Raw genomic sequence first — 15,088 nt, forward strand, 5'->3', positions numbered from 1 at the left:
AGAGGCCAAACTGTGCATTGCATAGTTGGCAGAAAAGAGAGGGAAGGAGGCAGCGATAGTATAAGTGTGGGCGGCATGGGATGTTGCATAGACGACAACTAAACAAGAAAATGTCGTAGCAATAGCAGCATAGGAAGTAGCCACAAAGGTGCATGAGGGCCAAACTTTGCCTTCGCATGGGCAGGAAGCAGAGGAAGAAGAGGGAGGTGTGGACCCACAAATCATGTCAATACAATTTAAGTGCTAGCACCAAACCAAGTGGATAGGGCCATGGAAGAAGGTTAAGGAATCGAAGTTGTCTATTGACCCGATCATGCTAATCAAGGGTTATCTACATGACATCAGTGAGATAGTGCATGATGTCACCTCCAAGGCCCTCCAAAATTTGAGGCAGGAGAACCAGATTGTGTTGGGGGCCCTCAGACTGTAGCTGTAGGAATTGTAGTTGCACCCTCCTTAGGCTGCTACCCTTTCGACCAGCCTCGCAGTTAGAACAATGCATGCAACAGATCCAGCAGGCAACAGCTCAGTGCACTACCGACCTTGTCACAGTTGAAGCACAGTTGGAGGAACTCCATGAAAAGTTCTCCGTGCCAACATAGTGACTCGAGGGTGGGTCACGATGTGCTGGGACTGCGCCGGGAGAACCACCCGTAGTCTAGAAGCACAGGGAGAACATGAAGTGAACAAGAAGATAGATGAGATTGACCACACAGATTGGGGAATATGAGATGGGCCAAGTGATTCTGAATCTAGGATCGGATGCGAACGTCCTACCAAAGTAGACATGGGAGCACATGGGCAGGCCTATGTTGCAATGGTATCCTATCCAACTGTGAATGGTGAACCAACAAAATATCCTACCTATGGGGAGATTGCAGGGAATCACAATATATATCGAAGGAGCAAGCATGCTAGCAGATTTTGAAGTGATAGAGATTGTTGATGACAACAATCCCTACCCCGCACTATTGGGAATAGATTAGGCCACTGACATGAATGGAGTGATAAATCTAAAGAAGCATAAGGTGATATTTGAGAAAAAGTCTCTGCGCATAGTGGTACCTTAGACCCCGCAGAAGGATCGTGCTACACGGAGCTAGTGTACGACGATGGCAGCAATGATGATCTAGACTACATCTACAAGATAACCGCGCAGGCGTGAGACTAGGTAAATCCAACCACGGATGGCAGAATCTCATGGGAGCACGAAAGCTTGTGCACATCAGATTCTAATGAGGAGAGACAATGATGGAAGTTTCGGTTACACGAGGTAACCATGCTCAACTGTAACATGATGACGAGGTCGCTACACTACATAGCAATAGAGGTAAGAGATCTACATACGTATGATGGGTTAAGCTTGGTGGATGAATTCCTCAATAAATTTGAAAGAGAAGTGCCCAAACAGTAGTGTTTCAATGCTTTGAAATGGGTACTGTGAGCTATGCCCGCAAGATGGTGGGGTATGCACCAAGGAAGTTTTGAGGATTGGCGTGACTATAGAAGAATGATGCTTACAAGATTTGGGAAGCCTCTGATGTGATTAATGGACAAGATGGTCAGACGAAATAGCCTGCACACCCACCTATTCGGGTGGATACAGGCATGTGGTACAAAACCTACATGAATGTACATAGTCCCCGTGGTAGGAGACCCGATCAATAAGCAGGTGCGGGTAAGACAATGGCACAAACGACCCCTCCAGTTGGGAGCACGAAGTATGGAAAGACCAAGTGCGTACAAGCATTTAACAAGGTCCACAATGCGAATAGAACTGACTAGGACCTGCGCGTACTACTGGTTTTATGGGATTATAGAACCACGTTCAAGAAGCTAACCACGCAAGCACCGCCAAGGTTGGAGTATAAAGAAAACGTTGTAAGCCCTATAGTACACGAAAATCTTAGACCGTGCATGATAGATATGATGGTTCATGAAACCTTGGAAGAAGAAATCCAACAAGGAAACTCTGGGCTCCAAGAACTTGAGGAAGAAGGGGTATAATTAAGGAAGAAAAGCACTCAAGTAGACGAGGAAGTCAAGAAGCTGGAGGATGAGACAAAGGAAGATTTTCTCGGTGAAAAGACCAGGGTGATAAATTAGGATGTGATTGATCATGAGGACAAATTTGATGCCTATCACCGTGAATTGATCAGTTTGATGCCTTGGCTTGGACCGCACATTAATAAGCGAGCCGACCAGGGTAGCGCATTGTCGATGATAAAGTGCGCGATGATGGTCGTAACAATAAAAGGTGGGTATTCTCCAGGAAACGTGATGGATGACTGGATGAACCTTTACAAAGGTGGTGCGACCACCTAACTAGCTGAGGGAAGTATAGTCTTAGTGCTCCAGGCAGTTGAAAGAAAGCGCAAGACTATAAATTATTCTCCCTGGGAGCTGCGTGATGGTGGAGCTACGCACAGAAGCAAAGAGTCACAAGGTCTGCAACTGCACGAGGGGGTTGTACTGGTGCGCGAGTTGGATAGAAAGTGACCGTTGAAGTCACTATTCACGATGGGATGCTCGACTTGAGACCAAATGGAGTGGGCGGTAGGCATTTAAGACACGATTTATGGGCACGATTTGGGAAAATCTACCACCAAGGGAGCATTAATGAACTAGATTTTGGGGGAATGATCGAATTCAAATTCAAAAAGTGCTATAAATTACAAGGGGCTTCCCAAAAAACAACACTTGGTCATTTGCGAATTGAGCGATTGAGCAAAGCCCTGTTTGTTTTGTGCCAAGTGTTGATTAAGCCCCTGAGTTCGCGAGTGATAGATTTCTATATAGACATGATGGGAGCAGCTGATGAAGTTATGGAAATAACCGAATTGATCTCTGAAGAGGCCGTGTAGGCCCTGACTATGGGGGATGCTCCGAAAGGCACCAGGATTGTAGCAGAAATCCTAAAATCATCGTGCATGCCAAGATCTAAGAAGGAAAAACAAGCGATGGTTCTTATACGTGTGTCCCTGCGGAACTTGTTGTGCACCAAGCTCTCAATGGACGAGAAGGGGAAAGCTGTCACCATAGAGACCGATGAAGACAAAGAAGACCTAGAGGATCTAATTATCGAGGAGGATGAGGGTGAAGTCATGGACGTGGAAACTAAGCCTGCACACTCCCTGACGAGGCTACCTACCTATGTCCCCCCGCGTAAAGGGAAGGATAGAGTGCCCAAGGACCTTGATGAGACCAAGAGCTCACTCCAGACCCCGTTAGTCCTAGACAACATTATTTTTGAGGGCACGCACCTAGGATGGGTGCCAAGCTTAAAATTCAAAGATTGGGACCTCGCTGACCACGAGAATTTCACTCACCTTGAGACGCCGCACTTGATGAAGGCCAAGCACAACACCATGGCATCGGTTACAGAATTAGAGTTGCGAAATTGGTTGCACAAAGTAGAAAAGGTCGAGCTACTTAACCTGGTCTCAGTGCCACATTTCTGCCATTCCCCAATAACAATTTTCGTCATCAGGCATCTACCCTATCTGGTGCATGATGCATGTTTGTGGCTGGAGGAGCCCATCCCCATCATGGCAGACTCGATTTGCCACATTTTCCAGCTTCCATGCAAAGGAGAGAACCTCGCGAACATCTCTGAAGGGAAGAGCAGTGACTTGGCCATTGCAGAGGCCATGAAGAAGAAATACAAGTTGGCTAAGAAGAAAAGGGGCTATGCCATATCCAGCATCGATGATAAAGTAGTGAGAGTTGCAACCTAAATGCTAGCTAGTAAGGTTATGTGCAGGTGCCACGCGGACGAGGTACCCACGTTGCTGGTAGCACTTGCTGAATAATGTGTGAAGAGGGTCCAGTTGAACTAGTCCAAGTTTCTTTGCAAGGATATCTTGGAAAGTTGCTATGAAGCTTAGGAATAAGGCAAAACGTTCCACTATGCAAGGCTTCTACTCTCCCTAGTGCTCGTGGCAGGGGAATTGTCGGAAGATATTCAATTCTCAATAATTAACAGGGATCTATCAGAGGCCGTGAAGTACACTTCGCTTTGGGCCACAAAGAATGCCAATAGGATCCGCGACAGTAAAATATTCTGGGTGTTCATGGACATGAACCTCAGAATGGGGATCAACCGCAAGCTGTGATTTTCGTGATTTTTTCCCACTGTCTACAACAGCCTGTAGAGTTTTGCAAAATTTAAAGTAGACATCCATAGGATATACATCAGAGCATGCAAGGACTTGACCCAACAATGGAGTAAGCTACCCTTTGTAGCCACAAACAATGTCCCGATTTGATACAGTCATGGTGCTTCGATTATTCTTCATGGATCCAATTCGGATCATGGCCTTCCCACTGAAAAAGCTTTTGGACCACCAAAATTTGGTTTTCAAGCATCGACTAAGTGAGGGTACTGTTGTCTCACTTGTCCAATCTCAATCCACATTGCACTTCTCGGCTTTGAACCCTTGATCCCTACTTTGAGGTGCTCAACATCTCCTCTATGCGTTGTCCTCACCTTCCTGTCCAGAACTGTGTCTTCCTACAATTCATTAATATATTCAGGTAGCAGGTCATCAATAGAAGGCAATTGACTCTACTCTTCGGGATCCTCAATTAGAGAGGGTTCAAACAATCTCAATCAATCTGCATTTGTGACTAAGTAGATGTTCATGTAAGCTAGCAGATCAAGGCGAAAAGCATTTTCACGAATCTTCTCAAGTATTTTGAAAGGTGCATACCTAATAGGCTTTAGCTTTTTACCTTCACCTTGCATCCTGTCCTTGCTGATATACAGCCAGACTTGGTCACCAACTTGGAAACTATGCTCCATCCAATGTTTGTCATTCCTAGCCTTGTACCTGGCTTCACTCTTTTCTGGCTATTCCTGTACTGCCTGGTGGATCTCCTGGATTTGTTCAATGAACCTAGTTGCCCTGTCCACATCACTGTGTCCCTCAACTGTGGTATCTTTACCAAAGATAAAATCAAAAGGAGACCTTGGTGTGAAACCAAAATAGGTCTCAAAAGGAGATCTCTGGGTAGAAAATTGTTTTTCTCTGTTGTAAGCATGTTGTACATAACATAAATGTTCATCTCAAAGCTTAGGATGCTTGCTGAAATATCCTCTGAGTAACTAGATCACTGTCCTATTAACTACTTCTTTCTGGCCATTAGTTTGTGGATGAAAAGTTGTGCTTTTCTTCAATTTGGTGTCCATCAGTTCCCATAGACTTGACCAAAACTTCCCCACAAATCAGGTATCTCAATCAGATACAATGGAAGTGGGTAACTGAAAATGAACCCATACATGTTCAAAGAACAGTTTTGTAGTTTGTTAAGCAATAATTTGTTTATTACAAGGTATCAAAATACACATTTTGCCGAACCAATCCATGACAACATATTGATTATCATGACCTTTCCTAGATTTAGGTAGTCCTCCAACAAAATCCATGGAAACACTTTCCCAAGGGTGATAAGGAACTGGTAATGGAGGGTACAAGCCTAGTTTTCTGTTGCTGGGCTTGCTTTTAGCACACATAGTACACTCTCTTACATATCTAGAAACTGTCTCATTCATTTTTGGACAATAACAAAATCTTTGCAGTTGCGCAACTATTTTACTTACCCCAAAGTGACCTGATATCAGAGAAGTGTGTGCTTCTCTAACTATCTTTACTCTCTCACTTTGTGGAATGCAGTGTTTCCCACAATGGTACAAGAGTCGGTCCTTTACATGATAATCCAATTCCTCTACTCATTTTCCTTGACTCAAAGTTGCATATACATCTTTAAAGTCTATATATTGAGCATATTGTTCAATGTAGCTTTCATGTAGCATAGAATTATGCTTAAGTATAGTAGATGCATTTATAATAGGCCTAGATAGCATGTCTGCAACTTTATTATGTATGCCCTTCTTATATCTGATGACTAAAAGAAACTGTTGTAGAAAACCCATCCATCTATAGTGTCTTGATTGCTGCAACTTAGTTTGGGAGTGTAGATATTGAAGTGGTTGATGATCAGTATGTATTACTGTCTCTTTGCCCATTAAGTAATGTTTCCACTTTTTCACACTCTAAACTAATGCATACAATTCTTTATCATATGTAGTATAGTTAACTACTGTAGCATTAAAAGTCTCATAATGATAACATATGGGTTTATTGTGTTGTGTCAACACTGCTCCCATGGCATAGTCACTAGCATCTGTTTGGATCTCAAATGGTCTTTGAAGATTAGGTAGTTCTAGTACAGGTGTTGTACTAATCTTTTCTTTCAAGGTGTCGAAGGCTTTATGATGTTTGCCTCCCCACTAAAACACCTTGTTTAATCATGTTAAAGCATGTAAAGGAGCTGCAATTGGAAAAGTTAGAAATGAATTTCCTCCAATATTGTGCTGCCCTTAGGAAGCTTCTCACTTCTGTAGCGGACTTGGGTTTAGGCCAATTTATAATGACTGCCACTTTAGAGGGATCTATCTTCAATTCACCACCCCCTACTATATGACCCAAATAATTAGAGATGTTTTGCCAAATTCACATTTTGAGAGTTTAACATGAAGTTTTTCTCTTTTCAAAACATATAGTGTCTGCTTAACATGCTTTAAGTGTTCTTCCCACATTTTACTAAAAATCAGAATGTCACCGAGATACGCAATAACAAAATCATCAAGAAAAGGTCTGAGTACATCATTTATTAATCTCATGAAAGTAGCGGGAGCATTAGTTAAGCCAAAAGACATAACTAGCCACTCATACTATCCCTACTTTGCTTTGAAAGCAGTCTTCCATGCATCTTGTTCTGCCACTCTGACCTGATGGTATCCACTATGCAAGTCTAACTTGGTGAAATAAATAGCTTCCTTCAATTGATCTAAGAGATAATCTATGCGAGGAAGCGGATAACGATTTTTGACTGTTATCTTATTTAGTGCTCAGTAATCAATGCACATTCTCCACAAGCCATCTTTCTTTCTCACCAAGATGATTGGTGACCCACATGGTGATGTGCTAGGCCTGATGAACCCTTTCTCAAGCAACTCCTGCACCTGCTTCTTGATTTTAGCATTCTCTAAAGCAGACAACCTGTACATTCCAATGTTAGGCAATGGAGCATCTTGCTGCAAAATAATATCATGTACTATTTCCTTTTTGGGTGGAAGACCTTTAGGTTCTTGAAACAATATATCATACTCTAAAACAACCTTTTCTAAATTAGCTTGTTGTTTAGCATTACAACCCTCAAATACATTGGTTTTATCAAGTTTTATTTCCTTTACAACCATCAGTAAGAATTCTTTGCATGAATTTATCATTCTTTTCATCTGCCCTGAGTTTATGAGGATATAATTATTCTTGAGCTTATGTGCTCTTACAAAGTATTCAATTCCATCTTTAACAAGTAGATACTTGTTCTTAGCTCTATAGAAAATAGCTTTTCTATGATACAAGTAAGGAATTCCTAAAACAATTCCACATATATCCAAAGGAATTATGTCTAACTCAACCTCATGTACAAATGCTGACCCAAAAGAAAACTTGAGTTTGCATTGTCTAGTCACTTGTAGTTGTGCTTTATCATTCAACCATCCTAATCGGTATGGTTTCTTGTGAGGTGTAGTTGCTAATCCCAATTTCTTTACAATTGCTTCAGAAATTAAATTTACTTGTGAGCTACTATCAAACAAAGTATCAATATTTTGATGTTTGGAAATAACTCGAATATGGAAAATCTCATGTCTTTTTCTCTTATTTTCTTCATCAGTAGTAGATTGTGCAAAAATACTAGTAGATGCTTCAGAATTCTTACCTTTTATACCTATGGCTACAATGTTTGTTTCGTCTCCCGAGTCTGACCCCATATCTTTCTGCATAGCTATAGCAGTCTTCTTCTTCTTGCCCTCGAACTTCTTAGGTCTCACCTCTAGATGCAGAATCCAACAATGCTCATCATCATACCCATGCTTTTTATACTGAGTGCATGAAGCCTTGCCTTTCTATGCAGTGTTAGCCTTCCTTGCTTTCCACTTCCGCTTTCTTTTCTCCTTTCTCTTTCTTGCAGTGGGTTGGGATGGTCCCCCAACTTTTGGATTTCCATTCTTTCCTTTAGCTTCTAGATGAGTAGCTTGTATAGATACCCCATCTATACTAGTGGGATTAAACATGAGGATGGTATGCCTCATGTAGTTGTGTATACCACCAATGTACTTCAAAAGAGTCGCTGGTGAGTCTAATGAGATTCCTAGAATCAATGCTCTCTTTCTAAATTATTGAGTGTACCCTTGCACACTTTTCCCTTTCAAATGTCGAAGAGTTTTCCAACTCATCATGGCTTGTTGCATGTAGGCTAATGGATAGAACTATTTTTTGATTGCAGAAACAAATTCACTCCAGACAGAGATGGTCTTACCATGTCTTTTCATGTCAGCTTGGGTTTTGCCTTCCCACCAAACCAAGGTAGTGTGTCCAAGGTGTAGGCTTGCCAGCTGAATCTTGCTCTTGTTTGAGTCGATGTTCTGCACTCTGCAATAAAAATCAATTTGTCTAATCCAATTGTCCAGCTTTTCTGCATTTAGCTCTCCATCATATAATGAAATTTAACATCTAGCTTAATCAAATATGCCTTCTTATTATGCATAGGGCTATTAGGAGGTGTGATAAAGCTTTCCTCTTCCCCCTTGCCTTTCCAGTGGTCATGGAAATGTGATTCATCTTCTCCTTTGTCTTGTTTAGAGCCTGATGAATCTTCATCCTTGTGTTTTCTAAAGTCTTTATACATTTCCTCTACCATGGACTTTATGGCTAGGAAACTATCTATGAATTGAGGGTCTGGACCCATAGGACCTTCCTCTAACATTATCTTCTGAGGATAGACTCTTCGAGTTTTAGGATTAGTTTCGACCAAATCTCCTTCTCCTAATTTGAGATTTGATCTAGTGAGCATTCACAGCTAAACCAACACAAGCTTGTCTAACCTTAACAGCCTAAAGCTCTGATACCACTTGATCTGAAAATCACCCTTGAGTGACCTCAATTAGTTTATTAATGAATGAAGGTATTATAGACTCATGTGTTATTGTGTGTCTATGTTATTTTAGGCAACAAATCGATCAGGTTGGAAAATACATAGACGCTGGAAAATGGAAAACAACAGAGAAACACAGTAAGCAAATAAAATAACACAACAAATTAATAAGGAGTTCATCCTATCCTTCAGGGCTATGTCTCTAGTCTAGCTTTCAGTGGTGTCCTTCTTTTATTGTGTCTTAAAGCAGAGAATTACAATGAGGAGCTCAATTTGAGTCTCCTGAAACAGAAATGGTGCTTGGCAGGGTGGTTCTTGGATTCCCTAAGCCACTAGAGTACACAGACTCTTTTCCTTACTAGCTCTTAACCTCTCTGGTCTTTAATGGAAGGAGCCCAATGTTGTGCTCAGTCTTGACAGATCCTCTCAGGGATTGCTCGATGCTGCCTTATGCTGCGGGTCACCCCGACTCTCTGTCTTTATGATTTTTGATTCACTTTCTCTTCTTTTCTCTGTCTTCATCTTCTTCTCTCTGATTTTTCCTCTCGGTGTTCCCCTTGTTTTCTGTTTTTGTTCATGGCTTTAAAGCCAATCGATCTCATGACTATTTGATTCCCCTTCCACCTCCGTCAGATCACCTACTGCTATTCACTTGGAATTCTCTGTCTCTGCGTCATGGTATCGTCTCACAAGGAGTGGCCACTTGTCCCCTTGCGAACTGCGTCAGCTCTTCCTCGTCAGTTCGGTTCTTCAGTTATGTCGGGAAATGACTCATCCACTACATCAACGGTCAAATCAGACCTCAAATCCTTATAGATCGCAGCTTGATCCCCTATCAGATTTGGTTCTTTCATTGGGCGTGATCTCCACCGTTAGACCTAGAGCCCCCGGATCCAACGTCATTCTCTTATTTCACGCGGATGACTTGCTCGACCATTAGCGTGTGATGAGTGGCAGTTTTCTCTCTCCCTCGCCTACCATCCATTAGGCGTTGAATGGAATTGCTAGGTTTTAGCCAAATCCACTTACTGCCTAAGGGTGCCCCCGATATATATATCGCCAGTTTTTGGAGCGCGGGTCCCACCTGTAGCCTTTTTCACTTTTCCCCACAATTTTCCAGCTTCCATGCGACCGAGAACTTCAATGCCTTTCCATTTTGAGGGGTTTTGCCTAGGGATGCGCAATTCACACTAAGTTGGGCAAAACCCCTTGAAAGGGAAAGGCCCTGAAGCGCTCGGTCACATTTGTCATTAAACTGCTTGCTTACTAGTTATCCTAATTTTCTTGTTTGACAACTAAATCATTAATTGTTATTTACTACTTTCTCACTAGTTGTTATTTATTACTTTCTATATTATCATAGTTTTCTTCTTATAGTTGTTCATAGATTAGTTTGTTTTTAATAATTTAGAAAGGCAATGGTGTTCATAAATTCCACTTTCTTTCATGAGATTTATTTTGTAGTTTTCTTTAGTTATAGTTGTAAAATGAATTTCCATTCTAAACAAACTTTCTCCAACAGTTTCATCTGAGGTCCCATATATTTTGGTTTGCATCTCAGTTTACGAAACCCCTGGGTTGACAAATTAAATGACAGGTATTTAGCATACAATTAAATCACCCTACATTTTGGCGTCATTGTCGGGGAAGCAAACTTAGATGTAAGTAAGTTAGGAGGATTGTTTAGGAAGCATTTTCATTTAGGGTCATCTTTATTTAGGGTTAATTACATTTACGCATTTTTATTTAAGTTTATTTGTCTTTTCATATAGAAAACATAGAAATAAAACACAAAAAAAAACCCTCATTCACCAAAAAAAAAGAAAACAAAATAAAAATCCAATTGCAACAATAAGATCTGAAGAGCTTTGTGCTATGACAGTTGAGGAAGATCAAAAACCTAAAGATCACATTCAAATTTGGTCTCAAATAGTCATTAGACTACAATTTTTAACATCAAAACTTTATGATCATGTCCAAGAATTCACTAGGGTTTATTTTTCAAACTTGGATATGAGTTTACTCATGATCTTGTTATGCAAATGGATGCATTTGAAATTCTCTTATACTTAAGAGAACATTTCATTTTTTTTCTAGAATAGGACTAACAAATAAAAACAAGCTTTTGCGATTTTTAAGATAAATTTGCAATTTTCTAGTGCAGTAAGAGCCACCCATTTACTAACCCTTGGCAGGAAAATTGCAATTAAATAAAAGATTGTGAACAAGGAGCACAAGCGAATATTAAAGAGCGATCATTTCGGGTGTGGGATCGATTCTTCTCATTTTTTTTTGAATCTAAATTTAAAATAAAAAAATAGAGGAATTGATTAATGAAAATCTTTAGCATGCTCTTCTTGCGCTTTGTCTGACTTGGAGGATCATAAAAACAAAAAATTGCTAGTAAAATAAATAACTAAAATCAAATTTAATTTTCTTTTGATTTAAAAAAAATGAAAATATTTTTTTCTTTTTGGAACAGATATATATATATATATATATATATATATATATATAACAACAAATAATTTTTCTTATTTTAAATAAATTTCTTCTGTACATAAACTAAACAATAAAAACATAAAAAAAAATCACACACACCAAATAAAACAAAAGCCAAAAGAAAATAGCATGGAAACTGAGCTTCACTGATTGCAAAATAACTTGGAGGAAAGGGATTGTCAACTTCAATCTTTGACTTCAATTACCAAGTAGTACTTGAAGGAGTTGGTAGATGTAAGATCAAGGCTAACAAAAACTTAAGCATTGGCAGAAGCAAGTGCATAATCTGCTCAATCAACAGAATCACAATGTTTTTCTTTATTGAAAGAGCTAGATAATAAGAATAAGTTTCTAGAAGAGCAAGAAAGTCAAGTTATAACACTAGGCCAACAACTTGAAGAGCTGCAACATGATCTTAGTTAACTAGAGGTCTCTTAGAGACCATTGAAAGAAGAAATAATGAGAATAGAGCAAGAAATAAACTTTGCAGTTACAAATTCGGTGCCCATAAGGATTGTGACCTTGAAATTTTTTTGAATGAAGTTTCTACCAGGAATTTTGAAAGCCTTTTAAAACACCTGTGTACAAAAGATGAAGAGATTGCAAGGCTAAAAGAATAGATCAAAATAATGTCTACACAGTGGAAACTTAAAACTCAAGATCTTGAAGAACAGTTAGAGAAGTAACGATAGGTTGATCAAGAGCTTAAGAAGAGGGTTCTAAAACTGGAATTTTGTCTACAGGAAACTCGTTCAAAAACTCAGAAACTGCAGAGGATTGGAGAAAATCTGGGATGAGGTTTTCTTTTACTTGGCACAAAACAATGTATTGATATTTTGTTGAAAAGACACTAAGGTGATGAGAAAAGGACATGTGTATAACATTTCTAGATCCCATTTCTAAATTGACTGACAACAAACATTCCAAACATCTAGATGTAGCGGTCATTCTAGAAGCAATTGATTTTGCTACCAGAGCAGGGGCCAAATATGTAAAAATTTTGACCAGTCATCTTAAAATGTGTTTTATGACAAAACAGAAGCAAATTAAAAAAAAAAAATAAAGTATGGGTTTTCTTCAGAAGGGGGTAAACTATATTACCCATGAGAAATTTTCACAAATTCGTAACCATTTGAGAAATTTGCAGGGTTATTTGGAGCCTTATTTTGTAGATTGCGTGGAAAAACGATTTTTCAATTTAATGCACAATTGCGTCAGTTGTGGCCATACTGGAAGGATATGATCTAGTTTACCTGATCTATAAGAGGTGGATCTATCAATATAACATTCGGAGATATGCCAGTAGACCATGTTTCAAGTGTTGGAGGTCATGTGGATCCCGAAAGAGTTGTGAAACCGGGCTAGTTCAATTGGAGGAATGAAGGAAACTCAAGAGATGTTGGACTTCTGTTCAGAACATAATATCTCCTGCATGATTGAAAACATTCCAATCGACTATGTCAATACAATAATGAAACGATTAAGTGAAGGGAGATGTGAAGTACCAATGTTTTTTGGTGTAATCTCTCGACAGAAAAAATGGCAACATCTAAGTGCCTTGTAGACAGAAAAAGTGCTAAGTTTAAGAAAAAAACGTCATGAAGATGGGAGTTATGCCTAAAAAACAGTGAATAAAAGAAATTTGTATCCAGTAGGGCCAATTGTCCTTCGTTTCTTTGTCTCTTTTTTATTGGATCATCTATTTTTCAAATTATTTGAACATCATCTAGTGGTGGCATGGCTTAAAAGTTGTGAACTATTTTGAAAGTAGATAGATCGAGAGTTCTCTATGAATGAGAGGTTCACCTCTTATAAGGGAATGAGATTCTTACCATCCAAATCATCTTAAGAAGAAACATGTACTTTCATTTATGTTTATCAAGTTTTATTCCAGAGTCTATATTTTAAAATATGCAGTTTGTTTGTCAATTTTTTTTAACAAAAAAGGCCTCTCATAATTATACAAAAAAATTGATACATAATGATAATGTTTCTTTGAGCCTTGCAGACAGAGTAGCAAACAAGACTACGACATCAACATCTACAAGCATTTCTAAAAATTTCTCCGTTATTTTAATGTGGGTAAAAAAATGTTTTTTTTTTTTTAATTAAAATTAGTACACTGCATTTTCTAATCAATAAAACATGTAGGGTTTTTCTCATTTTTCTAAAAAGGTACTTATCAATTCAAATATTGCACTGATTATCTACATAGTTGTATAAACCTAACTATCGAAGTAGGAAATTTAGATGCGGGAAATGCGGCATTTGACAACTGAAAAACAATTATGTAACTAAAAAAAAAAATTGCAGCTATTTATTAAATTCAACGATATATTTTTTGACAATGCATTCTAATCAGAAATTCATAATCAACATACCATATCATTTGCCTACTTCATCTTTCACATCAGCATCATGTTTCCATGTCACAATCATGCATGACAATTTTCATTGTTTCACAAAAATTTAAAATAAGCATAACTTTCTCATACGACATCGGTTTTCAATGATTCAAACATTTTCGAAAAGATATCGATGAGATATACACAATAAGAATTTTTGCATCAAAATTTGAAATAGTAAAATAATAAAGAAGTTTCCAACAAGACATGACAGATAAACCAAGGTGCTTGTTTCGAAACAGGTAAAAAATCAATTGATTTTCTGTCGTGAATTTGTTTTATTATTAACAATTTGTCAGTTTTTTGTGTAAATGCCATAAATAGAGAGATTGATACCTCTCTCTTTTGATAATCTTAAATTTCATTGCAGAAAAATTATTGTTTTTGCAGGTTGCAAGAAGTTAAACAGATGACCACAAGCAAATAGTGTCTCTCAAAGACCACATTTCCTAAGAACATGATCAAAGCAACATCAAAGATGAAATATCCAAAGCATGAGCACATGATTTTGGATAAAGAATGCTAAATCAGATCCATCATACTATTTCAAAACCTTTTAGACACCATTCTTACCATTGCATTCCTACTTATTCAGTCAATAAAATCTTAATCTCATTTTCCTTCACTGTGAATTTTTGCCTCATTTTCACTAACTTGTAACCCAATAATAAAACCATTCAACTCCCTTAAAAAGCTGACTCATTTCATTTCCTTTTTGTTTTTTCAAGTAAGCCTTGATCCACTACAAAAATTTTCATCCATAGTCCTTCAAAATTATTGTTTTATGCTTGCGTTAAATGATGGATGATTCATTAAGGCCTCCCTTCTAACACATCTTGGCTTATTGATATGAGCACATTATCTAGGTTCAAGGCTAGAGTCATTATTAGTACTATTTGGATGGGGTCCTCAGGGGTAGAATAGAATTAATTAGTCATTTGTTGTAACAAACTTTGTAAATGGTGTAATGTCTCTGCGAGTTGTGGATGCGGAGTGCATAGATGAATAAGAGTTAAAGGGGCTTAGCCCTTTGTTTTAAGTAAAGTTTTGAGTCAGTTTTGAGAATCACCCATGGTCCACAGACCATGGAATTGTATGGAAAAGTCTATAAATGGTCAATTCTTAGTGAGTCTAAGGATAAGTTTTCACAAAAGTTTTTGGGATATCAAATTGGGTTG

At 38.6% G+C, this 15,088-nt stretch overlaps 2 pseudogenes; both read left to right on the forward strand.

The window, feature by feature from the left end:
* Positions 1-11,634: 11,634 nt before the first annotated feature.
* LOC149187534 (nuclear envelope-associated protein 2 pseudogene) lies at positions 11,635-12,302 on the forward strand (annotated as a pseudogene).
* A 742-nt stretch (positions 12,303-13,044) lies between these two features.
* LOC149187535 (uncharacterized) lies at positions 13,045-13,251 on the forward strand (annotated as a pseudogene).
* Positions 13,252-15,088: the final 1,837 nt, after the last annotated feature.

Source organism: Pinus tabuliformis, chromosome 3_1, assembly GCF_031772625.1.
Source record: "Pinus tabuliformis cultivar Carrire ecotype Pingquan chromosome 3_1, CPIR1, whole genome shotgun sequence".
In the NCBI taxonomy this organism is placed as follows: Eukaryota; Viridiplantae; Streptophyta; class Pinopsida; order Pinales; family Pinaceae; genus Pinus; species Pinus tabuliformis.